Source organism: Ranitomeya imitator, chromosome 10, assembly GCF_032444005.1.
Source record: "Ranitomeya imitator isolate aRanImi1 chromosome 10, aRanImi1.pri, whole genome shotgun sequence".
NCBI classification, from domain to species: domain Eukaryota; kingdom Metazoa; phylum Chordata; class Amphibia; order Anura; family Dendrobatidae; genus Ranitomeya; species Ranitomeya imitator.
Genome location: NC_091291.1, coordinates 80,993,637 through 81,019,797, shown reverse-complemented (window position 1 = coordinate 81,019,797; position 26,161 = coordinate 80,993,637). Strand labels below are relative to the sequence as shown.

The following is a 26,161-nucleotide window of genomic DNA, read 5'->3' as shown; positions in this document are numbered from 1 at the left end:
TCAGCGATGTGTCGGACTCGAGCGCCAGGTAGGCAGCACACTGTTCGATGATCCCTGTCTTTGTGACAGATTGCCCTATCTGTTCCCCTAATAATTGAGTCGCCCACTACCAGCACCTGTCTGGCCTGCCCTGCTCTCCTATTTCCCTCCTTACTGGAGCAGTCACTCCCCCGGCTTTCAGAGGACATGCCTGGCTGCAGCAGTGCTACCCCTGTACTGGCACCCCCCTCATCTGCCAACTTAGCAAACTTATTGGGGTGTTCCAGATCAGGACTAGCCTCCCTGGCACTCTTCCCTCTACCCCGCTTCCTAACTGTCACCCAGCTTGCTACTTTACCATCCTGCAGCTCCATCCTACCATCCCCCCTCTCATCTGTCCCATTGTGCGTCTGCTCAGTGAGCAGAAGACTCCTCTCCATATTGTCTGTGGATCTCAGTGTTGCCAGCTGCACATTTAGATCCAGAATCTGGTTTTCCAACGTACTCACATATCGCACAGCAGTGTGCACCCTCGACCGGCTGCTCAAGGATTGCATACATGTGGCAAGATGTGCACTGGATGGCATTAACAAGAGTGGAGCACATTTCCTAATGGGGATTGCACCAGACAGAAAAGTTAAATAAAAAAAATAAAAATTAAAAGCAAAGTATTAATAAAAAACAAACAGTAATTCCTCCCTTGGAAACTCCCTGAATCCAAAGTCACTGAATCACAAGTCCCACTTACAGCCGTTGGTCATTATGCTCAGGTCACACTCAGCTCACTCACACTCGCTAAGCTGAAGATTTAAAGATTTTTTTTTCTCTAGTTCCCCTCAACAGCAATCCACCTTGCTGTTCAAAATGCACTTCCAAAAAGGACTGGAGCCCCAAACAGCTGCCCCTTTTAACCTTTAATTATGAGCCCCCACCCTAAGTTAAACCCTTATGAATATAGCTACTCCCAATTCAGCAACTCACACCAATTCACACAGGTATTTGTTAAAGGCTTTCCAAATACCTCTTCACTGAATCACAAGTCACACTTACCGCCGTTCACACTTACGCTCAGCTCGCTCACACTCGCTAAGGCTAGTTTCACATTTGCGTTAAAAAAAACGCAGTGTTTTTAACGCAAACGCATGTGGTGCAAAAAACGCATGTAAACGCGTTAAATCGCGGCGTTTTTTAGACGCATGCGTTTTTGCATATGGTAAAAAAATGCGGCGTTTTGACACGTTTACATGCGTTTTTTCCTGCGTTTGCATTTTTGAAACGCATGATGAGAAGTGTCTGACAGATGCCAATCATCAAAATCAACTAGAAAACCCACTATAAACAGAAATAGCTAGGGTTAGGGTTAGGGTTAGGATCCCTAGTAACCATAGGGATCCTAACCCTAACCCTAACCCTAGGGATCCTAACCCTAATCGAACAAAGTCCAACTCACCATGATCGACATCCTTGGAGACTCGGAGCACGGAGCCGCTGTGTCAGGGCGTAGACAATCAAAGAAGAAATGAGAAATCCAGCTCAACGAGCTAGTGAAAAAAACTTCTTTCTTTATTCACTTGGAAATATATTCAGTGGAGGATAAAAACATCAGCAATACAAAGGATAAAAAGCGATATCAACACGTTTCTGGTGACAAAGCACCCTTAATCATGAACCCTAACCCCAACCCTAACCCTAAAGATCCTAACCCTAACCCTAGGGATCCTAACCCTAACCCTAGGGATCCTAACCCTAACGGATCCTAACCCTAACCCTAGGGATCCTAACCCTAACCCTAGGGACCCTAGCCCTAACCCTAGGGATCCTAACCCTAACCCTAACCCTAGGGATCCTAACCCTAACCCTAGGGATCCTAACCTTAACCCTAACCCTTAGGGTTAGGATCCTAACCCTTAGGGTTAGGGTTAGGATCCCTAGGGTTAGGGTTAGGGTTAGGATCCCTAGGGTTAGGGTTAGGGTTAGGATCCCTAGGGTTACTAGGGATCATAACCCTAACACTAGGGTTAGGGTTATGATCCCTAGGGTTAGGGTCCCTAGGGTTACTAGGGATCCTAACCCTAAACCTAGGGTTAGGGTTAGGATCCCTAGGGTTAGGGTTAGGGTTGGGGGGTGGCTTATCAGTGTGTATTCTTGTGTTTTTCTATTGAAACGCATGCGTTTAAAAACACATGCAAACGCATTTGCTTAAAAATGCATGCGTTTACATAGACAGCAATGCGTTTTTTTGCCACAAAAAAACGCATGCTTTTTTGCGGCAAAAAAACACCGCTAGAAATTACTACAGGTTGCATTTCCGCAACAAAATGCAAGCATAGAAACGACGCCTGCGTCGGCAAAACACGGAAAAACGCATGCAAAAAACGCATGTGCTTTTAATGTTAAGTATAGGAAAAAAAACGCATGCTTTTTTTGCGCAAAAACGCAGCGGCAAAAAACGCAAATGTGAAACCAGCCTAAGCTGGAGATTTATAGATTTTTTTTTCTCTAGTTCAATTAACAGCAATCCACCTTGCTGTTCAAATGCACTTCCAAAAAGGAATGCTGGCCACACTAAACTATGTGATGAGATAGCTACAGGGCATTAATGGAAAATGTGCACAGTTGTGTCTGAGGTCATGTTGGCTTTCTGTGACTGATGCAATCATCTGTAATGTAACAAGGAGCATTTTTGGGGGGGACTTGAGAATGTCATAAAATTTGAATCGAATTAGATTAACATTGAATCAATTCACGCATCTCTAGTTATATCTAATGTGTGCCTCCTGGTCTCAACTCAAGTACAAAAAATACCTGATTGTTTGGGCAGCACAGTGGCACAGTGGTTGGCACAGTGGTTAGCACAGCAGCCTTGCAGCGCTGGAGTCCTGGGTTCAAACCCCACCAAGGACAACATCTGCAAAGAGTTTGTATGCTCTCTCCGTGTTTGCGTGGGTTTCCTCCGGGTTCTCCGGTTTCCTCCCACATTCCAAAGACATACTGATAGGGAATTTAGAATGTGAGCCCCATTGGGGACAACGATGATAATGTGTGAAAACTGTAAAGCGCTGCGGAATATGTTAGCGCTATATAAAAATAAAGATTATGCATGCAGAATTATTAGGCAAGTTGTATTTTTGATCACATGATACTTTTTATACATGTTGTCCTACTCCAAGCTGTTCAGGTTTGAGAGCCAACTACCAATTAAGTAAATCAGGTGATGTGCACCTCTGTAATGAGGAGGGGTGTTGTCTAATGACATCAACACCCTATATAGTATGTGCTTAATTATTAGGCAACTTCCTTTCGTTTTGCAAAAAGGGTCAGAAGAGAGATTTGACGGGCTCTGAAAGGTCCAAAATTGTGAGATGTCTTGCAGAGGAATGCAGTAGTGTTGAAATTGCAAAATGTTTGAAGCGTGATCACCGAACAATCAAGCGTTTTATGGGAAATAGCCAACAGGGTCGCAAGAAGCGTGTTGGGCAAAAAATGCACAAAATAACTGCCCATGAATTGAGGAAAATCAAGCGTGAAGCTGCCAAGATGCCATTTAACACCAGTTTTGCCATATTTCAGAGCCGCAACGTTACTGGAGTATCAAAAAGCACAAGGTGTGCGATACTCAGGGACATGGCCAAGGTAAGGAAGGCTGAGAAACGACCACCTTTGAACAAGAAACATAAGATAAAACGTCAAGACTGGGCCAAGAAATATCTTAAGACTGACTTTTCAAAGGTTTTATGGAGTGGTGAAATGAGAGTGACTCTTGATGGGCCAGATGGATGAGCCAGAGGCTGGATCAGTAAAGGGCAGAGAGCTTCACTCCAACGTCAGCAAGGTGGAGGTGGGTTACTGGTATGGGCTGGCATCATCAAAGATGAACTTGTGGGACCTTTTCGGGTTGATGATGGAGTGAATCTCAACTCCCAGACTTACTGCCAGTTTCTGGAAGACAACTTCTTCAAGCAGTGGTACAGGAAGAAGATGGTATCGTTCAAGAAAAACATGATTTTCATGCAGGACAATGCTCCATCACATGCCTCCAACTACTCCACAGCGTGGCTGGCCAGTAAAGGTCTCAAAGAAGAAAAAATAATGACATGGCCCCCTTGTTCACCTGATCTGAACCCCATAGAGAACCTGTGGTCCCTCATAAAATGTGAGATCTACAGGGAAAACAGTCCACCTCTCGGAACAGTGTCTGGAGGCTGTGGTGGCTGCTGCACGCAATGTTGGTCGTAAACAGATCAAGCAACTGACAGAATCTATGGATGGAGGCTGCTGAGTGTCATCATAAAGAAAGATGACTATATTGGTCACTCATTTTTGGGGGTTTTGTTTTTGCATGTCAGAAATGTTTATTTCTAAATTTTGTGCAGTTATATTGGTTTACCTGGTGAAAATAAACAAGTGAGATGGGAATATATTTGGGTTTTATTAAGTTGCCTAATAATTATGCACAGTAATAGTTACCTGCACAAACAGATATCCTCCTAAGATAGCCAAATCTAAAAAAAAACACTCCAACTTCCAAAAATATTAAGCTTTGATATTTCTGAGTCTTTTGGGTTGATTGAGAACATAGTTGTTGATCAATAATAAAAATAATCCTCTAAAATACAACTTGCCTAATGATTCTGCACGCAGTATAGAGCAGAAGACTGCTTTTTTTCTAACATTGACAGCACGTAAATACAGCATTCAGGCTATGTGGGTAAGCTTGAAATGTAAAAATGATGCATTTTTTAAATTAATTGTTTTTGAAAAGCTAATTGTTTTTCCAAGATCTTTTAGATTGGATGGTTTTATTATTGTGGTAGATACCCATTAACACTAATGTGCTACAGTACAGTTCTGTATTATGGATATATTTTGCCATTTTCAAAAATGAATAATTACAAAATTATAGTAGGGTCATAGAGACTGCAAACTCCAGACCAGCGCAACCCAGAAACAGTGATAAAGTCGCATTTTGAGGTCTTTTTTTTTAACTACTATTTTAAGACTAATAATTTGCATTGGACATCAACAAAAAATTAGATAATTGTTGTATCCAATTTCTATCAATAATCTAATGTGTATGGGCAGTTAAAAAAAACTACTAGATGGTCACAAAAGAAGGTTAGAATCAAATGTAGAGCCACTTTACCAATATGGACACGGAAATGGTGCAGAAGTATTGTGGTTCTGTACATCGTACTCCGATATGTCAGTAATTTATGGAATTGTTCTCACGGGTTAAAGGGATCGGGAATGGCTTGCCTTTTCGATTTTTCTGACCAACAAACAAGTTTAACCATCAGTTTCTAGTGTATTTGTACACAGATATTATACAGAAATCCTCTCCTGGGCTGTGGATCCCTTATGTGCACTGGATCCCCTGTTTATTTGTAGGACAGGTCTGTACTTGTTTGACTTGGTAAACACTAGGTAGAATTTGGTAAGTCACTCAGTCCTTTCAGTTCGCTCAATGAGCAGCATGAAAAGTGTTTGTAATCAGGGTCATTCCCAAGGTAACAGGGACTCAGCAGCCATGTGAGACACAGCGGCTCCTCTTACAGGAATGAGGAGGAAAACAGGCGGTGGAGAACTAGAGACAGAGAGAAAGGAACAAGCTCAAGACAAGGCTACAAGATACTACAAGAATCCAATGGAAAAGAGTTCATCTGACGCAGGACGAATGTTGGAAGACTTTAAGATCAAGAGACAAACTTGAAGAACATCTAAGAAGACCTGTCTAGAGGTAAAGATAGAGGATCTACATGAGCTGTAGGAACTAGTACCAGAAAGAAAGAAAGAACGGAGAAAGCCAGACTCGTTGGTTGCAGCTTTAACAAGAGACGGAAAAGCTTAAGATTAGGAGTCTGAAGAATAATTTATAAAAAGATCCGAGAAAAAAAGAAGAAAAGTTTATCAGACGAGATTAGAGACAAGAAAACAAGGGCGAAGAAAAAAGGGGGAGACATCCATGCGTAGGACAAAGAGTTGGTCTGTAGCACTGGAAACAAGGCCTACAACTGCATGAAGGAAGGGGGTGAGTGTCTTTGTACTGTGGATGAAGTGTTTTCCTTCTGTATTCTCAGCCCAGGCGCACTGGTACCAAGAGAGGCTTATTCTTTTTAATATCACACCTCAAATCTTTTTCACTCGTAAAGTTTTGTTTAGCAAACTTTTTCGCACTTTTCTTTTCCGACTGCGCTTCAGAGAGATTTGGATTGGTTTTTTGCTGCCATTGTCAGCAATCTTACAGGGCCAGAGTTTTCGTGGCTAATAAATATGAGCGCCCACTCAGTATATTTATGAGTTTTTTGCTCTTTATGCTATTTGTAGCATTGTGAGCTTAGTTGTTCTCAATGTAGGGTTATGCAAGCATCAGGTTCAGAACAGGGAGGGCTGCCTGAAGGCTCGCCAGAAGATGTAATTTATAGCCACTATGTCCATTTTGCAACTTTCGCAGTTGCAGGTTTGTATAAATGATCATATATGATAACATAAAAAATATATAAAAAAAAACAGATTAACTGAGATGACTCTGGATTAGGTGGACAAGCTATAGCTGCCTGCATTTGTTATTATAACCCTTTAGCTGTGAAGGTGAAGATACCAGTGAGAAATAAGTCGCAAAAAGTTATAACTGAATAGCTGTATCAATCACACAATTTATCTCCTTATATTTCCAATTTGGATTATACATGGTTGTTGTAAAAATAAAAGTCCATCAGACATAAAGAAAAATATAAAAATGATGTTGATGTCTTCTGCTGAGGATCTGCCACCAACTTAGTCTTGTATTTTTTTAAAATCAATACTGTATTTTCTGGCGTATAAGACTACTTTTTAACCCCTGAAAATCTTCTCAAAAGTCGGGTGTCGTCTTATACGCCAGGTGTCGTCTTATAGGGCAGATGCGGAGTAATTTGCGGTGGCCGCATATTGTGGGGGGAGCGACCCCAATGATGAGGTGAGGGGGCACCTCACCGGGAAGGTGTAAAGGTACCTTCACACATAACGATATTGTTAACGATATCGTTGCTATTTGTGACGTAGCAACGATATCGTTAATGAAATCGTTCTGTGTGACAGCGACCAACGATCAGGCCCCTGCTGGGAGATCGTTGGTCGCTGAACAAAGTCCAGAACTTTATTTCGTCGCTGGACTCCCTGGAGACATCGCTGGATCGGCGTGTGTGACACCGATCCAGCGATGTCTTCACTGGTAACCAGGGTAAACATCGGGTAACTAAGCGCAGGGCCGCGCTTAGTAACCCGATGTTTACCCTGGTTACCATGCTAAAAGTAAAAAAAAACAAACACTAGATACTTACCTACCGCTGTCTGTCCTCCAGCGCTGCGCTCTGCACTCCTCCTGTACTGGCTGTGAGCCGGAAAGCAGAGTGGTGACGCCACCACTCTGCTTTCCGGCTCACAGACAGTACAGGAGGAGAGCAGAGAAGCAGAGCGCAGCGCTGGAGGACAGACAGCGGTAGGTAAGTATCTAGTGTTTGTTTTTTTTTACTTTTAGCATGGTATCCAGGGTAAACATCGGGTTACTAAGCGCGGCCCTGCGCTTAGTTACCCGATGTTTACCCTGGTTACCGGCATCGTTGGTCGCTGGAGAGCGGTCTGTGTGACAGCTCTCCAGCGACCAAACAGCGACGCTGCAGCGATCCGAATCGTTGTCGGTATCGCTGCAGCGTCGCTTAGTGTGAAGGGGCCTTAAGTGAAGCAGAGGCAGAGAAGGAGATAATAGGATACAAGGGCGAGCCAGATGAGTGAAAGAGTGTTTTTCTAGGCACAGCATCGCTCTCTCTCTTTTTTGCATAACCCTGGCATCCCAGACGCTGACAGTTTGCTTCACTTACACCTTCCTGGTGAGGCGCTCCCTCACCTCGTCATCGGGACCACTCCCCCCCCCACTATATATGTCGACTGCAGATTGCTCCGCACCCACCCTATAAGACGACACCTGGCATATAAGACAACCCCCGACTTTTGAGAAGATTTTATATTTTAACTGGAAAAGTTGGGGGTCGTCTTATACGCCCAGTCGTCTTATATGCCGGAAAATACAGTAATAATAATGTCTATTCAGCAGCAGGGTTGTACTGTAGTAGGTGCAAAGTTTGCAGTCGCACCTGGACCAGAGAGCCTAGGTGAGCTCAATAAACCCCTTTGGCTCATATTGAATTTCTAATATTATTACAGACCTGTGATAGTTGGGGGCCCTATTAGAGATTTAGCGCTTGAATTTCAAGTTACGACATTGTTCAGCAGATGATCTAATATGTATGTTATAATTACACAAATTAACATGTCAAGTTATGTTCAATATATGTTGGTTGAGTAGCTATGAACTGCTCGACAATGATCCACAAGTTGGATGCAGATTGTTCCGTATCTGGCTTGTTTTGCCAAAAAACTGTCTCTGCCAACATTCATAAGCACTCTTGGCTCCACTGAGCTGATGTGCTGATTATAAAGATGGCTTTAAGCTGGCCTAAAAATCAGCAGACCTGACAAAAAAGAGTGTTTTTCTCATTGGCTGAGTGATTGCCGGCCTGTTCAGATGTACTAATAGTTGGAACCAGCTTTCCTATGAGCGTTCATTCCATTTAATATTGGTTCATCTATTTGGGTCATAAGCCGCTGTCAGACAATTCTGCAGTGTTCTACATAGTTACATAGTTATTAAGGTTGAAGGAAGACTATAAGTCCATCTATTTCAACCCATAGCCTAACCTAACAAGCCCTAACATGTTGATCCAGAGGAAGGGGACGGACTAAACTGCATATTGGGATTATGGGATGATGGGATGATGGGCTGCAATACTAGACTCCACCACTAGATGGCAGCACATTTTACAAATGCAGCCCAGGAAATGACTTCTTGTAATATAGCAAGAAGGGAATTCAATGGAAATACTTAAATGAATCAGAACATCCACAGGGCTGGATTAAAGTTTAATAATAGAACCAGGGAAAAAAGATTGTAACTATATGGGATTATGTGTAGAATATCAGGTTACACACGCCTGGTGATATATCTCATCAACATCTCATAGGAATATGGGTATAACTATTGTTCTGTATGGGGATTATGGGTGAAATATTATTATTATTATTATTATTTATTATTATAGCGCCATTTATTCCATGGCGCTTTACATGTGAGGAGGGGTATGCATAATAAAACAAGTACAATAATCTTTAACAATACAAGTCACAACTGGTACAGGAGGAGAGAGGACCCTGCCCGCGAGGGCTCACAATCTACAAGGGATGGGTGAGGATACAGTAGGTGAGGGTAGAGCTGGCTGTGCAGCGGTTTGGTCAATCGGTGGTTACTGCAGGTTGTAGGCTTGTCGGAAGAGGTGGGTCTTCAGGTTCTTTTTGAAGGTTTCGATGGTAGGCGAGAGTCTGATATGTTGTGGTAGAGCATTCCAGAGTAGGGGGGATGCACGAGAGAAATCTTGTATGCGATTGTGGGAAGAGGAGATAATAGGGGAGTAGAGAAGGAGATCTTGTGAGGATCGGAGGTTGCGTGCAGGAAAGTACCGGGAGACGAGGTCGCAGATGTATGGAGGAGACAGGTTGTGGATGGCTTTGTATGTCATGGTTAGGTTTTTGTACTGGAGTCTCTGGGTGATGGGGAGCCAGTGCAGGGATTGACAGAGGGGAGAGGCCGGGGAATAGCGGGGGGACAGGTGGATTAGTCGGGCAGCAGAGTTTAGAATAGATTGGAGGGGTGCAAGAGTGTTAGAGGGGAGGCCACAGAGCAGGAGGTTACAGTAGTTACAAATATCAGTTACAGTAGTACAGTAGTTACAAATATCACAAATACACATGCCCAGGAACATACTTAATCTACTTCTGATAGGAATATGGGTATAATTATTGTTCTGTATGGGGATTATGGGTGAAATATCACAAATACACATGCCCAGGAACATACTTCATCTACTTCTGATAGGAATATGGGTATATCTATTGTTCTGTATGGGGATTATGGGTGAAATATCACAAATACACATGCCCAGGAACATACTTCATCTACTTCTGATAGGAATATGGGTATATCTATTGATCTGTATGGGGATTATGGGTGAAATATCACAAATACACATGCCCAGGAACATACTTCATCTACTTCTGATAGGAATATGGGTATAATTATTGATCTGTATGGGGATTATGGGTGAAATATCACAAATACACATGCCCAGGAACATACTTCATCTACTTCTGATAGGAATATGGGTATATCTATTGTTCTGTATGGGGATTATGGGTGAAATATCACAAATACACATGCTCAGGAACATACTTCATCTACTTCTGATTGGAATATGGGTATAATTATTGTTCTGTATGGGGATTATGGGTGAAATATCACAAATACACATGCCCAGGAACATACTTCATCTACTTCTGATAGGAATATGGGTATATCTATTGATCTGTATGGGGATTATGGGTGAAATATCACAAATACACATGCCCAGGAACATACTTCATCTACTTCTGATAGGAATATGGGTATAATTATTGATCTGTATGGGGATTATGGGTGAAATATCACAAATACACATGCCCAGGAACATACTTCATCTACTTCTGATAGGAATATGGGTATATCTATTGTTCTGTATGGGGATTATGGGTGAAATATCACAAATACACATGCCCAGGAACATACTTCATCTACTTCTGATAGGAATATGGGTATAATTATTGTTCTGTATGGGGATTATGGGTGAAATATCACAAATACACTTGCCCAGGAACATATTTCATCTACTTCTGATAGGAATATGGGTATATCTATTGTTCTGTATGGGGATTATGGGTGAAATATCACAAATACACATGCTCAGGAACATATTTCATCTACTTCTGATAGGAATATGGGTATATCTATTGTTCTGTATGGGGATTATGGGTGAAATATCACAAATACACTTGCCCAGGAACATATTTCATCTACTTCTGATAGGAATATGGGTATATCTATTGATCTGTATGGGGATTATGGGTGAAATATCACAAATACACATGCCCAGGAACATACTTCATCTACTTCTGATAGGAATATGGGAATATCTATTGATCTGTATGGGGATTATGGGTGAAATATCACAAATACACATGCCCAGGAACATACTTCATCTACTTCTGATAGGAATATGGGTATAACTATTGTTCTGTATGGGGATTATGGGTGAAATATCACAAATACACATGCCCAGGAACATATTTCATCTACTTCTGATAGGAATATGGGTATATCTATTGTTCTGTATGGGGATTATGGGTGAAATATCACAAATACACATGCCCAGGAACATACTTCATCTACTTCTGATAGGAATATGGGTATAATTATTGTTCTGTATGGGGATTATGGGTGAAATATCACAAATACACATGCCCAGGAACATACTTCATCTACTTCTGATAGGAATATGGGTATAATTATTGTTCTGTATGGGGATTATGGGTGAAATATCACAAATACACATGCCCAGGAACATACTTCATCTACTTCTGATAGGAATATGGGTATAATTATTGTTCTGTATGGGGATTATGGGTGAAATATCACAAATACACATGCCCAGGAACATACTTCATCTACTTCTGATAGGAATATGGGTATATCTATTGTTCTGTATGGGGATTATGGGTGAAATATCACAAATACACATGCCCAGGAACATACTTCATCTACTTCTGATAGGAATATGGGTATATCTATTGTTCTGTATGGGGATTATGGGTAAAATATCACAAATACACATGCCCAGGAACATACTTCATCTACTTCTGATAGGAATATGGGTATAACTATTGTTCTGTATGGGGATTATGGGTGAAATATCACAAATACACATGCCCAGGAACATATTTCATCTACTTCTGATAGGAATATGGGTATAATTATTGTTCTGTATGGGGATTATGGGTGAAATATCACAAATACACATGCCCAGGAACATACTTCATCTACTTCTGATAGGAATATGGGTATAATTATTGTTCTGTATGGTGATTATGGGTGAAATATCACAAATACACATGCCCAGGAACATACTTCATCTACTTCTGATAGGAATATGGGTATATCTATTGTTCTGTATGGGGATTATGGGTTAAATATCACAAATACACATGCCCAGGAACATACTTCATCTACTTCTGATAGGAATATGGGTATATCTATTGATCTGTATGGGGATTATGGGTGAAATATCACAAATACACATGCCCAGGAACATACTTCATCTACTTCTGATAGGAATATGGGTATAATTATTGTTCTGTATGGGGATTATGGGTGAAATATCACAAATACACATGCCCAGGAACATACTTCATCTACTTCTGATAGGAATATGGGTATAATTATTGTTCTGTATGGGGATTATGGGTGAAATATCACAAATACACATGCCCAGGAACATACTTCATCTACTTCTGATAGGAATATGGGTATAATTATTGTTCTGTATGGGGATTATGGGTGAAATATCACAAATACACATGCCCAGGAACATACTTCATCTACTTCTGATAGGAATATGAGTATAATTATTGTTCTGTATGGGGATTATGGGTGAAATATCACAAATACACATGCCCAGGAACATACTTCATCTACTTCTGATAGGAATATGGGTATATCTATTGATCTGTATGGGGATTATGGGTGAAATATCACAAATACACATGCTCATGAACATACTTCATCTACTTCTGATAGGAATATGGGTATAACTATTGTACTGTATGGGGATTATGGGTGAAATATCACAAATACACATGCCCAGGAACATACTTCATCTACTTCTGATAGGAATATGGGTATAATTATTGTTCTGTATGGGGATTATGGGTGAAATATCACAAATACACATGCTCAGGAACATACTTCATCTACTTCTGATAGGAATATGGGTATAATTATTGTTCTGTATGGGGATTATGGGTGAAATATCACAAATACACATGCCCAGGAACATACTTCATCTACTTCTGATAGGAATATGGGTATAACTATTGTACTGTATGGGGATTATGGGTGAAATATCACAAATACACATGCCCAGGAACATACTTCATCTACTTCTGATAGGAATATGGGTATAATTATTGTTCTGTATGGGGATTATGGGTGAAATATCACAAATACACATGCTCAGGAACATACTTCATCTACTTCTGATAGGAATATGGGTATAATTATTGTTCTGTATGGGGATTATGGGTGAAATATCACAAATACACATGCCCAGGAACATACTTCATCTACTTCTGATAGGAATATGGGTATAATTATTGTTCTGTATGGGGATTATGGGTGAAATATCACAAATACACATGCTCAGGAACATACTTCATCTACTTCTGATAGGAATATGGGTATAATTATTGTTCTGTATGGGGATTATGGGTGAAATATCACAAATACACATGCCCAGGAACATACTTCATCTACTTCTGATAGGAATATGGGTATAATTATTGTTCTGTATGGGGATTATGGGTGAAATATCACAAATACACTTGCCCAGGAACATATTTCATCTACTTCTGATAGGAATATGGGTATATCTATTGATCTGTATGGGGATTATGGGTGAAATATCACAAATACACATGCCCAGGAACATACTTCATCTACTTTTGATAGGAATATGGGTATATCTATTGTTCTGTATGGGGATTATGGGTGAAATATCACAAATACACATGCCCAGGAACATACTTCATCTACTTCTGATAGGAATATGGGTATATCTATTGATCTGTATGGGGATTATGGGTGAAATATCAAAAATACACATGCCCAGGAACATACTTCATCTACTTCTGATAGGAATATGGGTATAACTATTGTTCTGTATGGGGATTATGGGTGAAATATCACAAATACACATGCCCAGGAACATATTTCATCTACTTCTGATAGGAATATGGGTATAACTATTGTTCTGTATGGGGATTATGGGTGAAATATCACAAATACACATGCCCAGGAACATATTTCATCTACTTCTGATAGGAATATGGGTATATCTATTGTTCTGTATGGGGATTATGGGTGAAATATCACAAATACACATGCCCAGGAACATACTTCATCTACTTCTGATAGGAATATGGGTATATCTATTGTTCTGTATGGGGATTATGGGTGAAATATCACAAATACACATGCCCAGGAACATACTTCATCTACTTCTGATAGGAATATGGGTATATCTATTGTTCTGTATGGGGATTATGGGTGAAATATCACAAATACACATGCCCAGGAACATACTTCATCTACTTCTGATAGGAATATGGGTATATCTATTGTTCTGTATGGGGATTATGGGTTAAATATCACAAATACACATGCCCAGGAACATACTTCATCTACTTCTGATAGGAATATGGGTATATCTATTGTTCTGTATGGGGATTATGGGTTAAATATCACAAATACACATGCCCAGGAACATACTTCATCTACTTCTGACAGGAATATGGGTATATCTATTGTTCTGTATGGGGATTATGGGTGAAATATCACAAATACACATGCCCAGGAACATACTTCATCTACTTCTGATAGGAATATGGGTATAATTATTGTTCTGTATGGGGATTATGTGTGAAATATCACAAATACACATGCCCAGGAACATACTTCATCTACGTCTGATAGGAATATGGGTATATCTATTGATCTGTATGGGGATTATGGGTGAAATATCACAAATACACATGCCCAGGAACATACTTCATCTACTTCTGATAGGAATATGGGTATATCTATTGTTCTGTATGGGGATTATGGGTGAAATATCACAAATACACATACCCAGGAACATACTTCATCTACTTCTGATAGGAATATGGGTATAATCATTGTTCTGTATGGGGATTATGGGTGAAATATCACAAATACACATGCCCAGGAACATATTTCATCTACTTCTGATAGGAATATGGGTATAACTATTGTTCTGTATGGGGATTATGGGTGAAATATCACAAATACACATGCCCAGGAACATACTTCATCTACTTCTGATAGGAATATGGGTATATCTATTGTTCTGTATGGGGATTATGGGTGAAATATCACAAATACACATACCCAGGAACATACTTCATCTACTTCTGATAGGAATATGGGTATAATCATTGTTCTGTATGGGGATTATGGGTGAAATATCACAAATACACATGCCCAGGAACATACTTCATCTACTTCTGATAGGAATATGGGTATATCTATTGTTCTGTATGGGGATTATGGGTTAAATATCACAAATACACATGCCCAGGAACATATTTCATCTACTTCTGATAGGAATATGGGTATATCTATTGTTCTGTATGGGGATTATGGGTGAAATATCACAAATACACATGCCCAGGAACATACTTCATCTACTTCTGATAGGAATATGGGTATATCTATTGTTCTGTATGGGGATTATGGGTTAAATATCACAAATACACATGCCCAGGAACATACTTCATCTACTTCTGATAGGAATATGGGTATATCTATTGTTCTGTATGGGGATTATGGGTTAAATATCACAAATACACATGCCCAGGAACATACTTCATCTACTTCTGATAGGAATATGGGTATATCTATTGTTCTGTATGGGGATTATGGGTTAAATATCACAAATACACATGCCCAGGAACATATTTCATCTACTTCTGATAGGAATATGGGTATAATGGTTCTTTGTGGGTATTATAGGTGATATATCATGAATACACATGCCCAGTGTCATATTCAATCAATTCCTGGTAAGAACACGTATGTGTACAATTATTGTTTTATATGTTGATTATTGCTAAAATATGATGAAACATTTCATTAACTTCCGGTAAGAATATGGGTATATTTATCTATATATATAACTAGATTGTGGCCCGATTCTAACGCATCGGGTATTCTAGAATATGCATGTCCCCGTAGTATATGGACAATGATGATTCCAGAATTCGCGGCAGACTGTGCCCGTCGCTGATTGGTCGAGGCAACCTTTATGACATCGTCGCCATCGCAACCATGACATCTACGTCGATACTGTGCCCGTCGCTGAATCAGAAACGCGGGATGTCTACGTCCTTTATGACATCATCGTCATTTCCAGGACAGACAGACAGTCAGACGGAAAAACCCTTAGACAATTATATATATAGATTGTCTAAGGGTTTTTCCGTCTGTCTGTCTTTCTGTCTGTCTGTCTGACTTTCTGTCTGTCTGTCTGTCTGTCTGTCCTGGAAATCCCGCATCTCTGATTAGTCGAGGCCGCCAGGCCTCGACCAATCAGCAACGGGCACAGCGACGATGATGTCATAAAGGACGTAGAAATCCCACGTTTCTGATTCAGCGACGGGCACAGTATCGACGTAGATGTCATAATGGTTGCCATGGCGACGATGATGTCATAAAGGTTGCCTCGACCAATCAGCGACGGGCACAGTCTGCCGCGAAGTCTGGAATCATCATTGTCCATATACTACGGGGACATGCATATTCTAGAATACCCGATGCGTTAGAATCGGGCCACAATCTAGTTATTCTATATGGGGTTATGGTCAGAATGCTATGGATATACAGATCCTGTAACCTATTTGCATCTGACAGGATTACATGTCGATTGACTTCTCCCACCCCTGGGAGATGTGAGCCCTGGCATCATAGGTCTGTGACCCAGTGTTCCCACCTCCTTATTAGGCCGGCCATGTCATAGAGATGAGCAGTCTTGCACCATACTTCTTCCTTATATACCTATATTATTCTCAATACATTGTTCTTTATAGGATGTTGGATGTTTTGCAGGATTTTATTGGTTACTTAGGTTTGTTGACATCAATAACTTTTAATGGAGATATATAGAATTTTTTAAAAATAACTTTTAATAAAATAATAGGTTTTATACCCATATTCCTATCAGAAGTAGATGAAGTATGTTCCTGAGCATGTGTATTTGTGATATTTCACCCATAATCCCCATACAGAACAATAATTATACCCATATTCCTATCAGAAGTAGATGAAATATGTTCCGGAGCATGTGTATTTGTGATATTTCACCCATAATCCCCACACAGAACAATAGATATACCCATATTCCTATCAGAAGTAGATGAAGTATGTTCCTGGGCATGTGTATTTGTGATATTTCACCCATAATCCCCATACAGAACAATAGTTATACCCATATTCCTATCAGAAGTAGATGAAGTATGTTCCTGGGCATGTGTATTTGTGATATTTCACCCATAATCCCCATACAGAACAATAGTTATACCCATATTCCTATCAGAAGTAGATGAAGTATGTTCCTGGGCATGTGTATTTGTGATATTTCACCCATAATCCCCATACAGAACAATAGTTATACCCATATTCCCTTCTTGCTATATTACAAGAAGTCATTTCCTGGGCTGCATTTGTAAAATGTGCTGTCATCTAGTGGTGGAGTCTAGTATTGCAGCCCATCATCCCATCATCCCATCATCCCAATATGCAGTTTAGTCCGTCCCAGAGGAGGGCAAAAAAAAACCCATGTGGCAAAGAGTAAGCTCCACATTGGGGAAAAAAATTCCTTCCCATGTTCTCAAAAGTTGAGATTCTGTTATAAAATGAGCCATTTCTTAATGATTGTGACCTCCTGAATTCAAATCTGACAATGAAAATTTTTAGTTCTCTCTTGTTTCTATGATATCAAAGAGTTTTCCTTTCCATGCTACATACAGGGTGGGCCATTTATATGGATACACTTAAATAAAATGGGCAGGGCCGGCGTCAGCAGACGGCGTACCCGGGAAAGTGCCGGAGCCCTGGTGAGACAGGGGGGCCCATTCAAGGGCGGCGTTATGGGCAGGCAGCTGCCAGTGCCTAGGACCACCGCTTCTCCAGGGGCCCTCAGCTAGCGGCACATCATGGAGCTGACTCGGCAGGGGAGGGGGAGCGGCCGGGGGCTGTCTAATTATACTCACCTACTCCTGGCGGCTGGTGCGGTCCCTGCTTCTTCCTGTACTGAGCGGTCACATGGCACCGCTCATCACAGTAATGAATATGCTGCTCCACCTCCCATAAGGGTGGAGCCGCATATTCATTACTGTAATGAGCGGTACCATGTGACTGCTCAGTACAGGAAGAAGCTGCCGGCGCCGGGAAGGACTGCACAGCGCAAGGAGCAGGTGAGTATAACGGGGAGGGGGAGCGCTGTGCGATATTCACCTGCTCCTCATTCCAGCCGCGGCTCCGTCTTCCACATCCTCTGCAGTGACACTGAGGGCGCGATGACGTGGTTAGTGCGCACCCTCTGCCTGAGCGTCAGTGCAGAAGACGCTAAAGATGGAGCGGCGGCAGGAACGAGGACAGGTGAATATTGGAAGTGTCGGGGGCCTGAGCGACGGAGAGGTGAGTATGTGATTTTTTTTATCGCAGCAACAGCAAATGGGGCAAGTGTCTGTATGGAGCATCTTATGGAGCCATAACGTTTGTGCAGCACTATATGGGGCAAGTGTCTGTATGGAGCATCTATGGGGCCATAACGTTTGTGCAGCACTATATGGGGCAAGTGTCTCTATATGCTGGTTATAAGTGTCTCTATATACTACATGGCTGTTCTATATATTACGTGGGCCATGTTATATACTATGTGGGCTGTTATATGCTACGTGGGTTGTGCTATATACTAGATGGCTGTTCTATAAACTACATGGGCTGTGCTATATACTATATGGGCTGTGCTATATACTACGTGGCTGTTTTGTATGCTACGTGGGCTGATATATACTACATGGCTGTGTTATATGCTACGTGGCTGTGCTATATACTACCTGGGCTGTGTTATATACTACATGGCTGTGTTTATATGTGATCATGAATCGTGGTATGTGTTAAAGGGCGGGCCCACTGAGACTCTTTCGCCCGGGGCCCTCAAAAACCTGGAGCCGGCCCTGAAAATGAGAATGGTTGGTGATATCCACTTCCTGTTTGTGGCACATTAGTAAACTTTTCAAGATGGGTGGTGACCATGGTGGCCATTTTGAAGTTGGATATTTTGGATCTAACTTTATTTTTTCCAATGGGAAGAGGGTCACACACCAAACTTATTGAGAATTTCACAAGGAAAACAATGGTGGGCTTAGTTTTGACATAACTTTATTCTTTAATGAGTTATTTACAAGTTTATGACCACTTATAAAATGTGTTCAAAGTGCTGCCCATTGTGTTGGATTTTCAATGCAACCCTCTTTTCCCACTCTTGACACACTGGTAGCAACACCGCAGAAGAAATGCTAGCACAGGCTTCCAGTATCAAGATCCATTGTTTCAGATGCTGCACATCTCGTATCTTCACAGCATAGACAACTGCCTTCAGATGACCCCAAAGATAAAAGTCTAAGGGGGTCAGATCAGGAGACCTTGGTGGCCATTTAACTGGCCCACAACGACCAATCCACTTTCCAGGAAACTGTTCATGTCACTGGTAACCAGGGTAAACCAGGGTGACAGCTCTCCAGCGACCAAACAGCGACGCTGCAGCGATCGACATCGTTGTCGGTATTGCTGCAGCGTCGCTTTAGTGTGACGGTACCTTAATGTGAATGCTTTCTATGCAGCATTTACCTTGCCCTTCAACAAACGGAAAAACTCCTCATCTTGGTGAAGATTATTAATCTGAGGTCAAATAAAGACTCCTTCCTTTATCTTTGCTTCACTCAACGTTGGAAACGTATTAATGAGATACTTGAATGCTTTTACATTTTTATCCATTGCCTTTACAACGTTCATTAGGCCCAACTTGATATGAAGCGTTAGTAACAAAATCTTATGAGGGTCAACAAGTGCTTGATGCAGGACATTTTTACTCCCTGGCTGAAGTGAATGTCGGAGAGGCCCTTTCACTGTAGTGATATTCTCTTGCATGACAGTCTCACTCACATAAAGCAGCAGTACTTTGTGTATCCACCCTGAAGACCAAGTAAGAGGACAATCAACCACATTTAAGTCACCACAGAGGGGCTACAAATGTTGGTCATTGTTCAGGCACCTCAACAACTGTTTCATGTTGTCAGAGGTTTCTTTCATGTGGACTGCATAACTACTGGAATTGAAGGTAGGGCATTGCCATTATGCAGCAAGATGGCTTTTAGGTTTATTTTGGACAAATCGATGAAGAGCCTTCATTCTTCTGGATTATGACTTACCTTCAGAGCTTCCATCAAACTGTTGATGTTGTTGCATGCCACACAGATCGCCTTTCATGAAGAAGTATTGGACAAATATATCCAAACATTGTCCACTAGGTGATTCCACTGCTGAAACCTGAAACCAAAGAGCTCAGCCTTACTCTTGGGCAGATCCAAATCTATGACAAGATTGTTCAGTTCACTTTGTGTTATAATTTGTGGTGCAGATCAGGCTGCTGGCTAAAAAGTCTGGGTCAAGAGAGGAAGATGCTTCATGACACAAAGCACCCTGTTCTTCCTCACTTGACTTAAAATGTTTTGGTGCTTCTGAATGTGGTACTGGATGTACTGTAGATGGAATGTTTGGATTCTGTAAAGTCCACTTCTTCCTTGGGGGGCACCATGCAAAAACAGCAATTGGTAGTGTGATTATTTGCCTCTCCCCAGATTGTTGGGACTGTAAAAGGCCTATTGCCTCATCCCATGCAACCACTGGGTAAGATGTGATGTACATCTATTTCATCATATGTGAGGAGCCCAACTCTTGTCCTGATCTTCTATTCTGCAGCCAAAATACAGGTTGTTAATTTTCCTTATCACGGTAGTCAAGTTTCGCCTTTGTGACGGAAAAGTGATGCCTATGTCATAGTGATGCATATGTATTAAAAACTGTCGACTTTGTTAATGCAAGCAGTGTCGGACTGGGATGCCAAGGGCCCACCAGTAACATTGATTTTTTGGGGGGCCCACTTTTCACCTGAATACAAATATTACACTCCCGTCGTTCACAAATTTAACTATTTCTCTATATAATAATAAACTGGGTCTTTTAGTTAATGAATGATGAGATGCTGTTTTTCTGTGTACAGAGTGAATTACGTGAATTATGCCAAGAACTGCCCATACAGTGGGTTTGGGGGCCCAGATCTGCACAGGGGCCCACCAGGGGATTCCCCTGTTACTCTATGGGCCAGTCCAAGCCTGAATGCAAGAGTGAGGCATATCTGATAAAAAAATATAGAAACATGTTAATATGCGAAGAAACTAAGCTAAGAAGCCCTAAAACTGTATACTGTACACAGAGAGCATTTATAAAAGTAGATGATGCAACTGTAATTAGGATTACGTCATCGGAGATGAGTTTGCGTTTTTTTATTGGTCTTGCTTTGTTATTGGTGACCCTAAGATGATAGAATACTATAGGCTCAATAGACTAAATAGGTGATGTAATAGACGAGCTACTAACAATGCAATAATGATGATGAAATAATAAAGACATAATTTCTCTATAAACCTGCATGAGAGGGGTAATAATTATAACCTCCTTTGGATCTTGAAAATTAGATCCAATCAGCAAATGTAAGCATCACATTAGTTTTCAGCACCAAAACAATTGTTAAGTTCAACTGTTTTTGTTTCTGAACCAATGTGGTTGTAGAACAGTATAATGGTTTATTTTCAAGAACAAAAGTATCATTTACATGAAAAATGCTAAATCCTTGCGTTCCCTGACATTAGATTTGTAAGGCACTTTTACACATTTGATGGTTAGTTGGTCCTACTGAAGTCTTAATGGATAGAATATCATGGCATGTTATCTTACTATGTCCAAATGTGACTGAAAACTTCTGGAAATAAACAGATGCTACTGTCATACTCTGTTAACCCCTTTACCCCCAAGGGTGGTTTGCACGTTAATGACCGGGCCAATTTTTACAATTCTGACCACTGTCCCTTTATGAGGTTATAACTCTGGAACGCTTCAACGGATCCCAGTGATTCTGACACTGTTTTCTCGTGACATATTGTACTTCATGACAGTGGTAACATTTCTTTGATATTACCTGCGTTTATTTGTGAAAAAAACGGAAATTTGGCAAAAATTATGAAAATTTCGCAATTTTCCAAATTTGAATTTTTATGCAATTAAATCACAGCGATATGTCACACAAAATACTTAATAAGTAACATTTCCCACATGTCTACTTTACATCAGCATAATTTTGGAACCAAAATTTTTTTTTGTTAGGGAGTTATAAGGGTTAAAAGTTGACCAGCAATTTCTCATTTTTACAACACCATTTTTTTTAGGGACCACATCTCATTTGAAGTCATTTTGAGGGGTCTATATGAAAGAAAATACCCAAGTGTGACACCATTCTAAAAACTGCACCCCTCAAGGTGCTCAAAACCATATTCAAGAAGTTTATTAACCCTTCTGGTGTTTCACAGGAATTTTTGGAATGTTTAAATAAAAATGAACATTTAACTTTTTTTCACAAAAAAATTACTTCAGCTCCAATTTGTTTTATTTTACCAAGGGTAACAGGAGAAAATGGACCCCAAAAGTTGTTGTACAATTTGTCCTGAGTACACCGATACCCCATATGTGGGGGTAAACCACTGTTTGGGCGCATGACAGAGCTCGGAAGCGAAGGAGCGCCGTTTGACTTTTTAATGCAAAATTGACTGGAATTGAGAGGGGACACCATGTTGCGTTTGGAGAGCCCCTGATGTGCCTAAACATTAAAAAAAAACAAAAGTGACACCATTTTGGAAAGTAGACCCCCTAAGAAAATTATCTAGAGGTGTGGTGAGCACTTTGACCCACCAAGTGCTTCACAGAAGTTTATAATGCAGAACCGTAAAAATAAAAAATCATATTTTTTCACAAAAATTATCTTTTCGCCCCCAATGTTTTATTTTCCCAAGGGTAAGAGAAGAAATTGGACCCCAAAAGTTGTTGTACAATTTGTCCTGAGTACGCTGATACCCCATATGTGGGGGTAAACCACTGTTTGGGCGCATGGGAGAGCTCGGAAGGGAAGGAGCGCCGTTTGACTTTTCAATGCAAAATTGATAGGAATTGAGATGGGACGCCATGTTGCGTTTAGAGAGCCACTGATGTGCCTAAACATTGAAACCCCCCACAAGTGACACCATTTTGGAAAGTAGACCCCCTAAGGAACTTATCTAGATGTGTTTTGAGCGCTTTGACCCACCAAGGACTTCACAGAAGTTTATAATGCAGAGCCGTAAAAATAAAACAAAAATTTTTCCCACAAAAATTATTTTTTTAGCCCCCAGTTTTGTATTTTCCCAAGGGTAACAGGAGAAATTAGACCCCCAAATTTGTTGCCCGATTTGTCCTGAGTGCGCTGATACCCCATAAGTGGAATGCAGACTTAGATGGAATGGTCTGCAGGCGTCACATTGCGTTTGCAGAGCCCCTAATGTACCTAAACAGTAGAAACCCCCCACAAGTGACCCCATATTGGAAACTAGACCCCCCAGGGAACTCATCTTGATGTGTTGTGAGAACTTTGAACCCCCAAGTGTTTCACTACAGTTCATAACGCAGAGCCGTGAAAATAAAAAATCTTTTTTTTTCCCCACAAAAATTATTTTTTAGCCCCCAGTTTTGTATTTTCCCATGGGTAACAGGAAAAATTGGACCCCAAAAGTTGTTGTCCTATTTGTCCTGAGTACGCTGATACCCCATATGTTGGGGTAAACCCCTGTTTGGGCACACGGGAGAGCTTGGAAGGGAAGAAGCACTGTTTTACTTTTTCAACGCAGAATTGGCTGGAATTGAGATCGGACGCCATGTCGTGTTTGGAGAGCCCCTAATGTGCCTAAACAGTGGAAACCCCCCAATTATAATTGAAACCCTAATCCAAACATACCCCTAACCCTAATTCCAACAGTAACCCTAACCACACCTCTAACCCTGACACACCCCTAACCCCAACCCTATTCCCAACTGTAAATGTAATCTAAACCCTAGCCCTAGCCCTAACCCTAGCCCTAACCCTAGCCCTAACCCTAGCCCTAGCCCTAACCCTAGCCCTAACCCTAACCCTAGCCCTAACCCTAGCCCTAATGGGAAAATGGAAATAAATACATTTTTTAATTTTTCCCTAACTAAGGGGGTGATGAAGGGGGGTTTGATTTACTTTTATAGTGAGTTTTTTAGCGGATTTTTATGATTGGCAGCCGTCACACACTGAAAGACGCTTTTTATTGCAAAAAATTTTTTTTGCGTTACCACATTTTGAGAGCTATATTTTTTCCATATTTTGGTCCACAGAGTCATGTGAGGTCTTGTTTTTCGCGGGACGAGTTGACGTTTTTATTGGTAACATTTTCGGGCACATGACATTTTTTGATCGCTTTTTATTCCGATTTTTGTGAGGAAGAATGACCAAAAACCAGCTATTCATGAATTTCTTTTGGAGGAGGCGTTTATACCGTTCCGCGTTTGGTAAAATGGATAAAGCAGTTTTATTCTTCAGGTCAGTACGATTACAGCGATACCTCATTTATATAATTTTTTTATGTTTTGGCGCTTTTATACGATAAAAACTATTTTACAGAAAAAATAATTATTTTTGCATCGCTTTATTCTCAGGACTATAACTTTATTTTTTTGCTGATGATGCTGTATGGTGGCTCATTTTTTGCGGGACAAGATGACGATTTCAGCGGTACCATGGTTATTTATATCTGTCTTTTTGATCGCGTGTTATTCCACTTTTAGTTCGGCAGTATGATAATAAAGCGTTGTTTTTTGCCTCGTTTTTTTTTTTTTTTTCTTACGGTGTTTACTGAAGGGGTTAACTAGTGGGCCAGTTTTATAGGTCGGGTCGTTACGGACGCGGCGATACTAAATATGTGTACTTTTATTGTTTTTTTTTATTTAGATGAAGAAATGTATTTATGGGAATAATATATATATATTTTTTTTCATTATTTAGGAATATTTTTTTTTTTTTTTTTTTTTTTTACACATTTGGAAAAATTTTTTTTTACTTTTTTATTTTGTCCCGGGGGGGGACATCACAGATCAATGATCTGACAGTTTGCATAGCACTCTGTCAGATCACTGATCTGACTTACAGTGCTGCAGGCTTCACAGTGCCTGCTCTGAGCAGGCTCTGTGAAGCCACCTCCCTCCCTGCAGGACCTGGATCCGCGGCCATCTTGGATCCGGGCCTGGAGCAGGGAGGGAGGTAAGACCCTCACAGCAACGCGATCACATCGCGTTGCTGCAGGGGGCTCAGGGAAGCCCGCAGGGAGCCCCCTCCCTGCGGGAAGCTTCCCTGTACCGCCGGCACATCGCGATCATCTTTGATCGCGGTGTGCCGGGGGTTAATGTGCCGGGGGCGGTCCGTGACCACTCCTGGCACATAGTGCCGGATGTCAGCTGCGATAAGCAGCTGACACCCGGCCGCGATCGGCGGCGCTCCCCCCGTGAGCGCTGCCGATCGCATATGACGTACTATCCCGTCGGTGGTCATAGGGGCCCACCCCACCTCGACGGGATAGTACGTCTGATGTCAGAAAGGGGTTAAAGGGTTATTCCCCAAAAAATGGATATGGGATGAATGACTAAATGCTGAGTATCTCATAGCTGGAATTCACGACAATGCCAAATTCGGAGCTTTAGCGCCCTGGGAATCTGATTTTGCAGCCTTGTCATAAATGCAGCGTATGGGCTCATGTGTGGTCTCCTCTTCATCCATTGTCTATAGGACTAGGCAACTACTGCATTCAGCAGTTTATATTTATATGTGCATGTGCACTTTTAGTATTGCGTTCTGACCACTAGCAGCGCTGGCTTCTCCCCTTTTGTTTTTGTATTGGTTTGTGGCTGACCACCACTGTTGCCGTGCGCACTTGGTCATTTACGCCATTCTTTCTGTTTTCATTGTGATTGATCTAGGCTGCTGTACACACATGCAGCAGCCCTGCCCTGCCCCAGGCTCTGTTTTAATTAGTGCACCTGCGCCTGGGCCTGTCTCTCTCTTTATCCATGGTGCTGGTCAGGCATTGTGGAGGTCAGGTCTGAAATGTCCATGCTTGGACCTGGTCGACCGTTATTGTCGCATACCCTCTCTGGCGCCATGGGAGTGATTCAGAAAAGCTACAGGTACGGTTTTCATTCTATATGGTC

At 41.2% G+C, this 26,161-nt stretch overlaps 1 protein-coding gene across 1 annotated transcript in view; it reads left to right on the top strand.

The window, feature by feature from the left end:
* Positions 1 to 5,510: 5,510 nt before the first annotated feature.
* Positions 5,511 to 26,161, top strand: part of USP2 (ubiquitin specific peptidase 2) — a 127,086-nt gene continuing 106,435 nt past the window's right edge. The window contains exon 1 of the mRNA XM_069742655.1: positions 5,511 to 6,007. The gene's annotated coding sequence lies outside the window, so the exon portion shown is untranslated. The remainder of the gene's footprint in view (positions 6,008 to 26,161) is intronic.